At 37.0% G+C, this 14,348-nt stretch overlaps 1 pseudogene; it reads right to left on the reverse strand.

Moving 5' to 3' along the window:
- The window catches only part of LOC117713433 (stromal membrane-associated protein 1 pseudogene), a 41,667-nt pseudogene extending 27,592 nt beyond the window's left edge, over positions 1–14,075 (reverse strand).
- Between the last annotated feature and the right edge of the window lie 273 nt (positions 14,076–14,348).

Here is a 14,348-nt window from a genome sequence, read left to right on the forward strand (position 1 = left end):
CTTGTCTGTCTGGCTCACTGTTCCATCCCTCATGCCTATAGCAGACCTGCTAGCTTGACCATCAGGAGTTACTTCTTGAGATGTGAAATTAGAGGAGTGTGAGAAAATTAGGGAGACACAAAGCCTAGTTGTAAAATAAACATTTGTTTTGGATTTAGGAAAATATGAATTATATTAATCTCAGGCAGTTACCAGCTCTGAAACTTTATGGTTCTCTTAGAGTTAACATCCTAAAACTTGTCACCATTGTTACACTATTTAGTGGCCAGTTGAGACAACATCAAAACATATGCATAAGAAGCTCATGTAAATGAAAGTCTCCTTTTTCTCTTCCCTGCCCTGTTGTAGATTTGGTTTAATGTTTGCATTGTGGGTTCCCAAGAATGTTTGATAATTCTACATGCGAGATGCTGAGGGTCCCTGCCCTAGCTAGTTCTGATTGGGAAATAAAGTTGCCAGTGGCCAATGGCTGGGAAGGGAGACAGAGGTGGGACTTTAGGATTCTTGTATAAGAAGACCAAGAAAGAAGCTGTACCTCCATGCAGGGGAAGCAGAAGAACCAGGCTTGAGAGCTGCAGAAGGGAAAGCATACAATCATATAAGAGCCAAGAAAGAGCAGCTCCAGGGACCCCAAATGATTGGATCTAAGGTAGCAAAGATGGAATATACATTTTAGTAAGTAATAATTCAGAAGTATTAGAGGGGAAGTATTAGCAACATGGAAGCTTGGGAGTGGCCAAGCTGTTGAACTGTTTAAAGCATATTAAAATAGAAGGTTCTGTGGTTCTCTCTGAGTGTGTGTGTGTGTGTGTGTGTGTGTGTGTGTGTGTGTGTGTGTGTGTTTCATTCAAGAATCCAGAGCATTAGGGTAGGTAGCAAAGAAAGTACATGTGCTGCCACTGGGAAAATTAGAGTGGATTAACCAACTACAGCTACAGGTGGTGTCCAATTTGTAATAGAACACACTATTAAAAATTAATTGGAGATTCTCAAATGGAAAACACATGCCATGACATAAGATTAGGAGGTCTGGAAAGTTGGTTTCTTAGCAGAGCTGCAGCATAAGCTGAGATATAGCTAAATCCCTCAAGCCAACCCAGACAAAGCTAGGTGGCAGAAATTTGCCCTGGGCCCTTCTCAAAAGCTTATAGCTGCCTCAGAAAGTTTTAGCTCAGTCGTGCTGAGAGCCTCTGGTGTGCAAACATACAAGCAACTCAGAAGGCAGAGAGAGAGACAGATCACAGAGTCTACTTGCCTCTTGCAATCAGATAAGTAAAAGATAGCAATAAATAAATAATAATTGATTTAATTGTTTTTAAGAATAGGAGGAAGATATAGTGGTAAATGTTTAAGTGTTTTTAAGTATACATGGAGTAAAAAAAAATAATCCAGCCCTGTGATCTCGAATGTAGGATACAAAGGCAGAGAGAGAGAGAGAGCCTGTCTCAACAAATAATAATGAGATTAATCTTCATATTAATCTTCATAGAAGAGAGAAAGAATGAAACTGATTTAATAATTTTTTAGGCTACAAAAGAGAGAATTACTTTAAAGAAAGACTAAAAATTTCTATGCCAGGGCAGGCAGCTGGGTTCTTTGAACATGGGCTACACAAGAATTCTGGGATTGCTTAGCCTTGTATAATAAATTAATAGCCGGGAAATGGGCTCATACAAAAATATAGAAGAAAATTTAATAGAAGTTAAATATGTAGTTAACAATGTTAATTCAAATTATATATAGAGAAAGAGTTTATGTGTACCTACAGAGATATTAATCTGCATAGAAAGAATAATTTAGGTATGCATAGATGAATAAATAAATTTAGGCCTTGATCTCACTATTAAAAATTAATCATGTAAGAGCAAGGCAAGGGATAGTGTAGGAGCATTATCTCAGTGGATAATGGTAATTGTTTAGATGGCTTTGATTATTTTGAACTGTTTTAATTATCAAAATATGTGTGTGGGTATAAGCTTGGTGGTTATGATATTAAAAATTCTCTGGGAGAGAGGTCAAAATAGGGCAGGACTGAAGAGAAAGGAGGTTGAGAATTTGAATCAATCTATACCTTTGATGATTTCTGGTTACTACACCAATGACACACTATTATGGAAGAAAGGCTCTTTATTTGTGTTAATAGGAAAGAAGAAGGTGCTTTGCACACCTTCCAGAGTGATATGGATCAGATATGACAGGGGAAGACCCTCTAAAGATCTTGACTACAGAGAAGAAAACTTTGAGAAAATCAAACAGGACAGATAACTTGATTTTCTGATGCCTCCATATGACAAGAGCCCTGTAACTGGATTAGACAAAAAATGTCTTGAGTCAAAACTTCAGCTAAAATTAGACAATAAATCTTGCTGGTCATGGAATTGTTAAGATTCATTATGTCATCTTTCATATGACCTGAAGATTTATTACAATTGGTGATTGATCAAATTAATTCATAAAAGGATAATTGTCTTTTACCTGCTCAAACAAGGAGCAAAAATTTATCCTTAACTGATCTGTGTACCTTACTCAATCCATATGAATGTCTTAATAGTACCAAAACTTTTGTTATAAGACTCATATATTATAGAATTGCAGTTCTGACAGGATTCATCTACTGGGATGAAGAAATGGCCTGCTGTTCCAGCTCCCTCCCCATTAATGCTGTTTCCAGAGACTTGTTTCCAGAACAGCTTCAGGGATAGCTGCTGATTCCCAATGGACACAGTCCATCCATCCTTTCGGAGAGAACCAATTACAACTTCAGTCAAGTCCTGGACCTTCTAAGCATATAGAAGACTGGATAATAGGATAACAGCATATAGAAGACTGGATAACTTTAAAAAGCTAGCTTTTTTAAGTCTAACCAATTTTTCTAATCTTTCTACCCTTTCCCACTCCTTTAAAAAAAATTCATTGCCCCAAGTTAGTGGAAAGAAGTTATGGAGAGTTGTCATCCCGATCCCTTGGGCTTGGATATCTGGTTATGTTTATTTTATAAATCTAGATAGATTCTCATTTTAAGGAATAACTTGGAGATGGTCATAATTTTGAACATGGAGGAAACGTATGGGATGCATAACTAAATTTATTCTTAAACAAAGCATTGTATAGCCATAATCTTACATTGGTAGAAATATTTATAATCAATGCAAATTGAAGTTATAATTACTTACATTAGTACAGAATTTATACATTGATACAGATTTAATGTTTTCATTGGTATCAGTTTTTTATATTGTTACAAAATTTGAAATTAATGTTGTTACTCTTAGATAGGTATTGTGCCTATGCAACTCATTTAAGAGTGCAAGGCTTAGATCCAATCTTTCTGATAGCTGTTATTACTGACTGTTTAGGATAATTCAGTAATTCAAATTCAAGGCCAGATAGTAAACTCATGGTTATATTAGATTCTGAATTAATTATAAAAAGGTGATTTTAATATTATTCAAATAGAAATAAGTAAGATAGTCAAGGTTTAGTACTTCAAATATAATTTATATAGATTGATAGTCTTCAAAACATCAGAAACCCACAGAATATGGCATTTATAATCATTTCATTATTAATAGAAATTTTGACTAGGAGACATACCTGTTCTTGACAGTACCCCCTTCACAATTCAAAGAATATATTGAGCATTATAACCTCCATCTAGAAGTGCTACAGTTGCAGCAAGGTAGCCACTTGGCAAAAAGTGCCCTAATTCATATATAGACAAAAAAAAAATAATGTCCAAGATAAAACACACAATGTGGGATAGTGACAAACTTAGCGCTGTCGAGACTGGGTAAGCTAGTCCTTCATACTCCCTGCTTCACTTAAGGTCTGTCACATCAGTCTGGGCCAGAAGGCTGAAGACAGATGCTCCAACATTTTGAGGAATAGGGTACTATCCAGGTAGTCAGTTGTCTCTGCAAATTGGTTATGTTTTGGGGGCTGTGTTTTTGTGCTTCCTATATATTCAGGTAATAGCTGTTTTTTTTTCTCAGAACCGTGATGGAGTTGAAGAAAAATTATAGTCTCATAATCAAACTTACGTTGTTTAGCATTAAGGAAGATGATCTAGATTTGAAAGGATGGTTTTCAGATGGCAATGCAAGCTAAAATCAAAACATAATTCAGGTATAGAATTGTAAACTCTTTAAGTTAGGATAGATGTTAGAGAAATGTACCTAAGTTGACAAAATTGATGGACTGGACATTATTAGTGTATAGCATACCTTATAGTTTACATAACTTTAATAACTATGTTCATAGTATATCTGAGATAAAGGGCCTTTTTAATGGACAAAAAAGGGAAATGTTGATTTAATGCTTGCATTATGGGTTCCCAAAATTAAACAAGAATTCCACATTTGAGATAATGAAAGTCCCTGCCCCTGGCTAGTTCTGATTGGCAAATAAAGTTGCCGGTGGCCAATGACTGGACAGGGAGACAGAGGTGGGACTTTTGGATTCTAAGGCAAGAGCACTGAGGAAGAAGCAGTACCTCCACACTGGGGAAGCAGAAGGACCAGGTTTGAGAGCTGCAGGGGAGAGAGCTTACATTCATGTAAGAGCCGGGAAAGAAAGGTCCTAGGGAATCCCACCAATTTGGTCTAAGGTAGCAAAGATGTAATCTAGATTTTAGTAAGTAATAATTCAGGAGTATTGGATAAAAGGCATTAGCAACGTGAATGCTTGGGAGTGGCCCAGCCATTGAGCTACTTAAGGCATATTAAAATAGAAGGCTAGATATGTGTGTCTTTCATTTAAGAATCCAGAGCATTCTGGTGGGTAGTAAGAAATCCATGAGCCACTGCCAGAAAAATTAGAAGGGATTAACCAACTATGGCTACACCTCCCCTTCTTGTATTTCTCTGTTAGAGTAAGGTCGAAATGCACATCTTTATGACCATTTTCAAGTCCTGGCTTTCTTCTTTAAAGGGTATCGAATTGACTTGTTCCGTACATACATTCCTCACACCCTATCAAGTGACTCTGATTCTCCTTGGTCCATGGCTGGATGCTGCTTCTTGTAACTGTACAAGTATTTGCCTTCTCCAATTTAGTCTATTCTTGGATAGCTTTGATGGGCTTCTCATTTAAATAGTGGATCGTTCTACACAAAAGAAAAGTTTCACAGGGACTCACTGCTGTCCCACAAAGAGAGAGAGTAGTCAAGAGGAAAAGCTTCTTTCTGCACTTTGGACCGTTTTGCTTTTTCACTGATTAATTAGTAACCAAAAACGTTCTTTGATTTCTGGAGCACTTTGCTGGGCGGTAATATCTTGAGTGATAATTTCTTCCTATAAGAAGCAGAGAGCCACAGATGGTCTTAATGGAGGAAGTCCACTGCTACAGTCATTTTGTGAACAAAGATGCAAAGTGGAAAGTATTACACCATGTTCCATTTCCGAATAATGCTGCTATTTTCTTTGATATCTCAGGAAGACTCATTTGCTTGCTTTGAAAACAGAACTGACCTATTTTGCTAGCAGACTGGTATCCTATTTTTATAAGTCTTGTTTCTTTCCCCTAGGGTTTGGGGTGGAATTAGGTATTTATTAGTTTACTTGTCTTCTTTCATTTACACTGATAAATATGCTTAGAACAAGGGGGCATGGGATAGGGGTTTTCTTAGGGGGGAATGGGGAAAGGGGGTGGCATCTGAAGTGTAAATAAAATATCTAACAAAAAAAGAAAAAAATGCTTAGAACAATGAATGAAAGTTGATGGCAGCTTTAAATGTCTATCTAGGATTCTGGCACATAGTGTTTTAGCATCACTCTGCATGTTTAATTTTTCAATTTCATTTTCTCTTTCCTTTTCTAGCCAGTCTTTTGGAATATATATTGAACTTGAAGTACACTTACTGTGCTAGACTGGCTGTTCAAGCCTTAGAGGTCTGGCTGTTTCCATGTTCCCAGTTATCACATTACAGCTATATGCCACAGCACCTGTTTTATTGTTGTTGTTGTTTGTTTTGGTTTTTGCTTTTTTACGTTGTTAGGTAGTAAATTCACATACTCGTACACTCAGGGCAACCACTTTACTGAGTCATCTCCTTGGCAATACAGATGCTCTGTTTATCTGTCTTGTTATTATTTTACTTACGTGTATGAGCACATGTGCCACAGCCCACTCCTCAGGTATTTTTCCCCTTTGGCTGAATTTCTATCACCCTTTATGAAGAAATAAGTCCTTTGAAGATTCCTAGGAATGGGCTGCAGGGCTCAGTGTTTCCTAAATGTTTTCCATTTAAAACCCACATACTGAAAATACAGAATGACTGAACATAAAGTCCCTGCTTCACATATTCTTTTACTGAGAGTTTGGAAAGTGCTACTGCAATATTTCCTTGGTTTACTTGTGGGCCTAAATGAGCTTAATTCCATTGTACTTATGTTTTTTTTTAACTTAATGCCTAGAAAACCTGGGGGGATTCATCTTTGTCTGAGAAATTGAATGATTTTAGTAATCATGTGTTCAGGAATGATCACCCTGCCTCATTGTTTCAAGGTACTCAGGGAATGGTTGCTACATAGAAGGTACTTCTTTACATTGTAGAAAATGTTTCTGGTTCACAAAATCTCTCTTCCATTAATTTTTCTTTATTCATTCTAGTGATGTGGATAGTATTCCTTTTTTGAAAATGTTTTATTTTTACTACTTTCTTTTGGCTTTTTTTATTTTTCTGTGTAATTTTTACTTCCTTATTATTAAACCCCATCTTTCTTATCACTTCATTAAATTTTCATTTGTGTCTAACATTTATGTGGGCATAAAGATTGTTTTAAAATAGTTACTTAATTTTTGAGAAGTTCAGGCCATTTTCTTCAACTTCTTTTCTGGGTTGAACAAAGCTCTTTTAGTTCACACTTTTCATTCATTTTTGCTTTTCAGAATTTCTTTTTAAATAACATTTAAAGCTTTTTCATCTGCTTATGTATACACAATTGTGCTTGATTGCTGCCTTAAACTTTCTTTCTGTACTTTTCTTTCTTGGATATTTCCTTCATTTGATTCAGGTGAGATGTGACCCTCTGGCTTTCTAGGGGTTTTTTTGTTTTTGTTTTTGTTTTTGTTTTTTAATTATATTACAGTGTTCTCCATGATTTCTTCTTTAATGGCATCTTATTCACACAGTTTGTGTTTTGTTGAGTTTGTGTTTTGTTGGCTCATTCTGTTGGTGGAGCTAGAGTTCCATGTCCTCTGATCTTCTCACTCTTGTTTGTCACAGCACTATTCCTCCTCATGCTTTAAAGCTTCCATTTCACTAGTAAATTGTCAAGGAACACCTTTGTCATTTGTCATGTCTTTAATTTCATGTTTGTGATGTTAAAGCATGAGTATGATCTAAAGAAATCATCTTCAGTCTTCTTTCTTCATGAATAGCATTTATCCCTTTAAACCATAGGTCTTGCTTGCATATGGGTTCTGAACATTTAAATCATTTTGAAATTCCTCATCTACATTGATTCAACTGTAATATTTTTAGATTTACTTTGATTCCAATCTTTCTAATTGCAGCTAAATCCCAGGCTTCTGTGCTTTCCTTCTCTGTCCCCTCTTTCCTGCCCTGTGACATTCTGTCTTCCTGTCTTCTACCTTCCAATGGGATGAGGGATGAGCATAAGGATGAGGAGTGTGTGATTTTCCCTGATGCCTCTAAGGTGCTTTGCAGCTCTACTCCCACCCAGAACACTGAGGCCAGGACTGTGTATAGGTAATTCAGATGTGAGACTGTTTTATATATTCAGCAAAGAAGTTTTATGAGATAGATTACCACAAAGCTGCCATTTTTGTTCTAGATAGTGTTCTGCGATGGATTTGAAAATTTTGACACAGCCTAGTTAACCAAATGGTTTCTTCATGATTCGTGCCTGCTGTCTCTTGGGAACTTTTGCTCATGTTAAGGTTATAAATATGCTGTCTTGTGTTCATATTTAAAAAATACTATTTTATATTTTTTCTTTACTTTTTTATTGGATATTTTCTTTATTTATGTTTGGCCATTCCACTGTGAATGTGCCTGATCTCATCTTTTACATTTTTATGTTTTGTATTTTTTCTATTTATTCAAAAACTTTTTTCTTCTTCTTCAGAGACCCACCCCTCCCTATACTACTTTTCTTCCCTGTTATACCAAAGAAACTTGCAACACTTAAAAAGTCTGCTCATCATGGATTTTGCCCTCAAATGGATAGAATTTGAGAATGTCATTCTGAGTCATTTATAAGTGGAACATTAGCCATAAAGTACAGGACAACCATGCTACAATCCACAGACCCAAAGAAACTGGGTAATAAGGAGGTACCAAGGAAGGATGCATGAATCTCACTCAGAAAGGGAAACTAAGTCATCATCGAGGTGGATGGAGGGAGGGAACTGGGTAGGAGAGGAGGTAAAGATAGGAATGAGGATGGCAATCAGCTGTGGGAGGGGGGATGGGAGAGGATTGGGAATTAGAATGGAAATTTGAGGGGGACATCTCTGGTGACTAGCTGGACATCTGGGAAGGGAGAGGATATTGGGAATCTATGGGGACAAACCTAGCTGATATACCTACCAGAGGAGGATATAGAGACTGAAGTAGTCACTTCCTGTGGCCAGGCATGATTTCCAGAGAAGGGAAGGGGGACATCAATCTGCCCACAAAACCTTTAATCCAAATGTGTCTTGCCTACAAAATGTGCAGGGATAAAATTGTAGCAGAGACTGAGGGAATAGTCAACCAATGACTGCCCCAAGTTGAGATTTATTTCACGTGGGAGAGTCAACCCCTGACACTATTAATGATATTCTGCTATGCTTGCAGACAGCAACCTAGTATAACTGTATTCTGAGCAGCTTCATTCGGCTGTAGATGAAGGCAGATGCAGAGACCCACATCAAAACATCAGGTGGAACAGAAAGAGTCTTGTGGAAGAGTGAGCAATAGACATGAACAAGCCAGTGGGGTCAAGAACATCATAAGAAGACCCACAGAGTCTACTAACCTGGGACCAGAGGGGGCTCACAGAGCCTGGACTACCAACCAGGGAGCATGCAACAGCTGGATATAGACACCCTATACATTTGTAGCAAATTTTTAGCTTTGTCTTCATGTGGGTCCCCTAATATGTGGAAAGGAAGCTGTCTATGTCTCTATCCTCTGCTGTTTGATCCCCTTATCTCTACTTGGATTGCCTGGTTGGGCCTCAATGGGGAGAGAAGGTGGCTAGTCCTGCTTGGACTAGATGTGCTGTGGTGGGATGTTAGTCAAGAGGGGGTTCTCCTTTTCTAAGGAGAAGAGGAAGGGAGAATGGGGTATGACTGGGAAGAGAGACAGGAGGGGGCAGTGCTAGGGGTGTAAAATGAATTTAAAAATATAAAGTAAAAAAAAAAATCATCCCATCCCCGACACCACCAAAATACCAATTGACCAAAATTTAAGTGGGCATACAGATTGGTACTCTTTTTGTAGGGAATTATCATTTTTTGCTCAGATGATCTGTGTCTTTCTATGATAACCCCTCTACTAGAGTGGTGGTCGCTGATACATTACACCCTAATATACTTTTGATTGCAGTTAGGGCAAAAGAAAGCAGCCTCTAAAATGCTGATATTGCAGTAGGTTTCCCATTCATTTCAAAGTCATGTTCTATTTGAAGAAAAAAACTGCTTGTTACATTAATATTGCAACCATCAACATATAGAAAAGAACATAAAAATAGCCATAGCATTTTACTTCTACATCTTTCAGGGATATTTACTGAGAATAAGGATACTATTTTACATAATAAATACAACACACTTATTGTCTTTAGCAAGTTTAACACAGACATCACAATGTTTTGACTTAATTTATGATTTATATTCCTTCAGTAACAATGGCCCTGATACCACTGTTTCTAGAATTTTATCCTCCTAGATGGAGCTACTCTCTGGCCAGTTTTGCATTTGTCAGTGCAACGAACAATCTTCAGACTTGCATAACAACATAGACCTTCCCTGTCATTTGTGACATTAACAGAAGCTTGCACTTTGCTCTCTTCTTCCAAACAGTACTCTTATACTTCTGAACTCTTTCTGTGTTCTCATGGTTATACTCAGATATCTTTTCTTGGCTAGAACATCACATGTATGTCTCAGACTCAGAAGCACAAATGGTCATTTATCCCTTGTGGATGAGTTTAATTTTAATCATCAGTTTAGTGAATTTTCTGTTTTCTCTTCTCTGCAATTCTCTTCCAAACAGCAAGCAACTTATAACATTATTTTATACCATGAAAATATTCTACTTCTCACTAAACTAAATTTTTCTAGATTTATGTCTAGGAATAGTTCTTTATTGACTAAAGCTACAACCCAGTAGTTGAAAAATGATCACTTTTCAACCTCAGAATTCTTTTAATTTACCATTTGACATTTGGGATTCTGCTATAAAAATAAACCTTCCATCTCTCTGTGGGTGGCTAAGACAACAGAAACTCACTTTTTCACAATTCCTGAGCCTTGAGAAGTCAAAGACCAAGGTTTATAAGCAATAGCCACACAGCCATCCCTGGTTGTACACTGACCTCTTGTGCAGGAGGTAGGATATGGGAAATGGGTTATTTTTCTCTTTTAGGCACTTTTCGGACTACACACTACTCAACTATGAAAAAAATCACTTTGTTTGCCTCCCCATGAGGTTGTTTTTCAAATGCAGTTACATTGAACACTTCAACAGCAGTGCAGGTCACAGAACAGCAAAGGTTTAAATCTTAACAAAACAAACCCGAAAAGTTTACAATGTTGTTGGGCACAGTTTTGCACAGTCTAGTCTTGTCTTTTGCCTATTTATTTACATTGTTGTAGACTTCTAAACTTTATATTTTTCAATACTTTTATTAACCAGGTACTTTACCCCATAATATGTGATATGGAATGCAAAATTTTATTCTAACATTTAAAAAGTAGAAACTCCTTCAGAGAGAGAGAGAGAGAGAGAGAGAGAGAGAGAGAGAGAGAGAGAGAGAGAGAGGGAGGGAGGGAGGGAGAGAGAGAGAGAGAGAGAGAGAGAGAGAGAGAGAGAGAGAGAGAGAGGAAAATATTAGGCTCTTTGCTTCCCATGTAAGCAATCTGAATGTCTATTTTAGTCTTTTGGATTTGCTTGTTGGGTATTTTATTTTATATTTAATTTTGCTTTTTTGTTTTAATGTACTCAAAGTTAATTTTTTCTTTGTTGTTAGAAAACATTTTTAAAACTAAATAAGATGTTCCTTTCTTAATTTAATTCTGTAAATCTAATTGTTTCTTTTTCAATCACTGGCTCTTTGTTTGATGCCGTTTTTCAGAAAGCTTTTGTTACTGGAGTCATTTGCTATACCATCTTTCTTGCATAGATTTCCCAATGTAGTTGAGATTCTTACACAGCTACCCATTTTTAAGTTCAGAGGAATATACTATAATAGTCAGGACTTTAGAAGTCATGTAGCCTAGGATGCAAAAAGTTCCACTCTCCTCTTATGACAGAGACAGATAGTGTACACCAGAAAGTAGAGAATGTGTACCAGAAAACAAATTACAAAAGCAAGTTGTAGACCAGATTTTTTGCCTGTGAGCCTTATATTTTGTTTATTCTGACTCCTGGTCTGGTCTGTCACATTAGTCTGTCTGTTCATTAATTAACTACTACTATTAAGTGTTATTTATAAGTGTTTTGTAGTATAGTTTTCTACCTGATAGGTGTAGTCTTTGATCAGTGTTATTTGTCTGTTTACTGTGTTTGTTTTCTTGTCTTCTGCATGAACCATAGTGTGGCTTTGTTAAGCTATTGTGTATGAAGGTTCCCAGACAGAAACTATACTTTCAAGATGAAACCTTCTGCAAGACTAAGGATGATTGTGACTTTAGGGAAGTTCAAATTTAATAGAATTTGAGCCTAATTACAATTTAGCTTGTCTATCATTAGCCCTGTAAACAGCCATTCTTTGTCCGCGTTGTGCCTAATATTGTATAATTAACAGATAAAACTATTTTCAGATGTATTAACTTAATAAAACCCTAGTTTCCACCAACCAAAACCTTAAGACTCTCATTAGACAGCATCTGAGACCTATGGTTTAGATGCTTCTGCTTTGTTATAGTCACCTACTTAGTGTTTCTACTGTGGTCTACAGAAAAAGTCTTGATTTGTGACTTGTTTTGCTATGTTATCATATAAACATAAAATAGCTGCTTCCACATTGGAATTTGGAGTGACCCACATCTCTGTTTCCAGGTCATGGTCACTCATATTTGTCTTCCGAATAAACTCTCTCTTATTTTCCTTTGAAGAAAGAGCCATGTATTTGTGTTGATACTACCAAAGAAAACAGAACAGAATAAAACCACTATAAGCACCACCAACAACAAAAACCCAGCCCATTGGAAATTTTAGTAGGGTTGTTTTGAATGCACATACAAACTCAGCTTCAATTCTGTCCTGTGAGTTCCCTAAACTTTATTGAAATTTTTACTTGGGACTATGTGGTTATGTACTGAGACTGATTAGGGAGAATCTATGTCTCCTTGTGCAATTTGCAAATGTTAAACATTGTTACAATTAGTGCTTATATTAATAGGTTTTCTTTTGTGGCATTAAATTATCTGTCCAAAGCAACTTACATAAGGGAGGGTTTATTCTGGCTCATGGTTGGGGGGTACTCTGCATTGTGTCAGGGAAGGCCGAGTATCAGAGCTTGGTGACATTACATTTACAGTCAGGAAGCAGAGAGAAATAAATACTAGTTTCAGTTCATTTTCCACATTTTTATTCAGTCTTGGTTTTTATTTTATTCATTTTATTTATTCTTAGTGTGTGGAATGGTAGCAACCACAGTTGAGGTTAGGATTGTTATCTCAGTTAAACCAATTTTGATAATCCCTTACTAGAATGCCTAGAGATTTACTTCTATGGTAATTCTAAATCCTGTCATTTTGTCAGCAGAGATTGACCATCACAGCCTAATGATATGTTCTTTAAGTTCTTGTCATTGTGAGCACTCCTGCTGTCACGTTCACTTAAACAAAAACTGTTAGTGGTGAAGCAATTAACTCCTTAACCATGGCCCAAGGAGCAAATGAGCTGAGCTTGTGGGTTCTAGTTCTGTGGGCAGGAGTCTGATACCTAACCCCGAGCACTCAAGCAGAGGATCATTTTGTAAGCCTGGTAGGTTCTTACTTTTAGTCTATCTTTTGTTCCATAAAATTCTTCAAATGACTACAAGGGTTACCTGCATTAGACGATATAATATGCTTTCTAATTATACTGATTCAAATGTTCAACTCACATGGGCACAGATATAACACTATTGGGCCAAAAATCAAGTTGATATGTAGACATTCACAGGCAAGTTCATTCCATTAACAGTTGGGTCACACTTTTGGACACTTATGCTCTTTCTGGTGCCCATATGTTGGTTGCCTCTACTCCTGGCATGGCTGTCTGGCATGCATATTCTTATATTCCAGTGTCCATGTCCAAAGAGAGGCCACTTGGCTGTCAGTGTTTGGATATTTAGTTTGGTCCTCTTGGCAGCTAGCGTGGGAGGTGATAACCAGGAATGAGCTTCCGCTGATACACTTGAGGAGACAGAGTGGCAAATGAATACTTATGGGCATGTGAATATGGGAAGATAGAAAGCATAGTAAGCACTTGTCAAATTGCTTTTGCACATCAACCACTCCCTCTGGACTCTCAGTCCCCAAAAGTTTAAAAAAAAAAAATGCCTTGTCCATCACTGAATATTTCACATGCAGAATAGTTGTCAAACAAGGTGATTTCATTTAGGAGTAGACAGGGTTCACTCAATAACCTAATGGTATCTTAACAGGGAAGATTCCTAGCTACATAAAGAACACCTCTCTCAGCTCAGACATTCAAGTTTCTGGCATTTTTATTCATGGTTATTTCTTCTCTGGGTTCATTTTCTCCTATAATTCTTTACTTTAACCATCAAGAGTGGCAAATCATAGGTGACAGCTCCCATCATCCTACATTCCTGGATGAGGACCATTTGTCTCCACACAGAATGTTTCTGTGTTATTTCTGTAAGACCTGGTGACTCTGGTGTATGATGCATTGTGCCATAACTGCTTCTGGAAGGCATATGGAACAGTTCCTTCTAGAGTACTGCTTTCATTCCTACCATTTTCCCAGTCCTTTTCACAAAACCCAGTTATTCTTCAAGGGAATGTAGGTAAAATTCCTGTACTATGAAGTATTTCAGATGTGTACATCACTAGAGAACATTTAACGTTAATATTCTGGAAAACTCAGTGAGGTACATGTTCTTAGCATTCAGTGCCTTTTCTTGGTTCATTCTTTCCATCTGGAGATTTTACATTTTACTCAG

Source organism: Arvicanthis niloticus, chromosome 8, assembly GCF_011762505.2.
Source record: "Arvicanthis niloticus isolate mArvNil1 chromosome 8, mArvNil1.pat.X, whole genome shotgun sequence".
Taxonomy (NCBI): Eukaryota; Metazoa; Chordata; class Mammalia; order Rodentia; family Muridae; genus Arvicanthis; species Arvicanthis niloticus.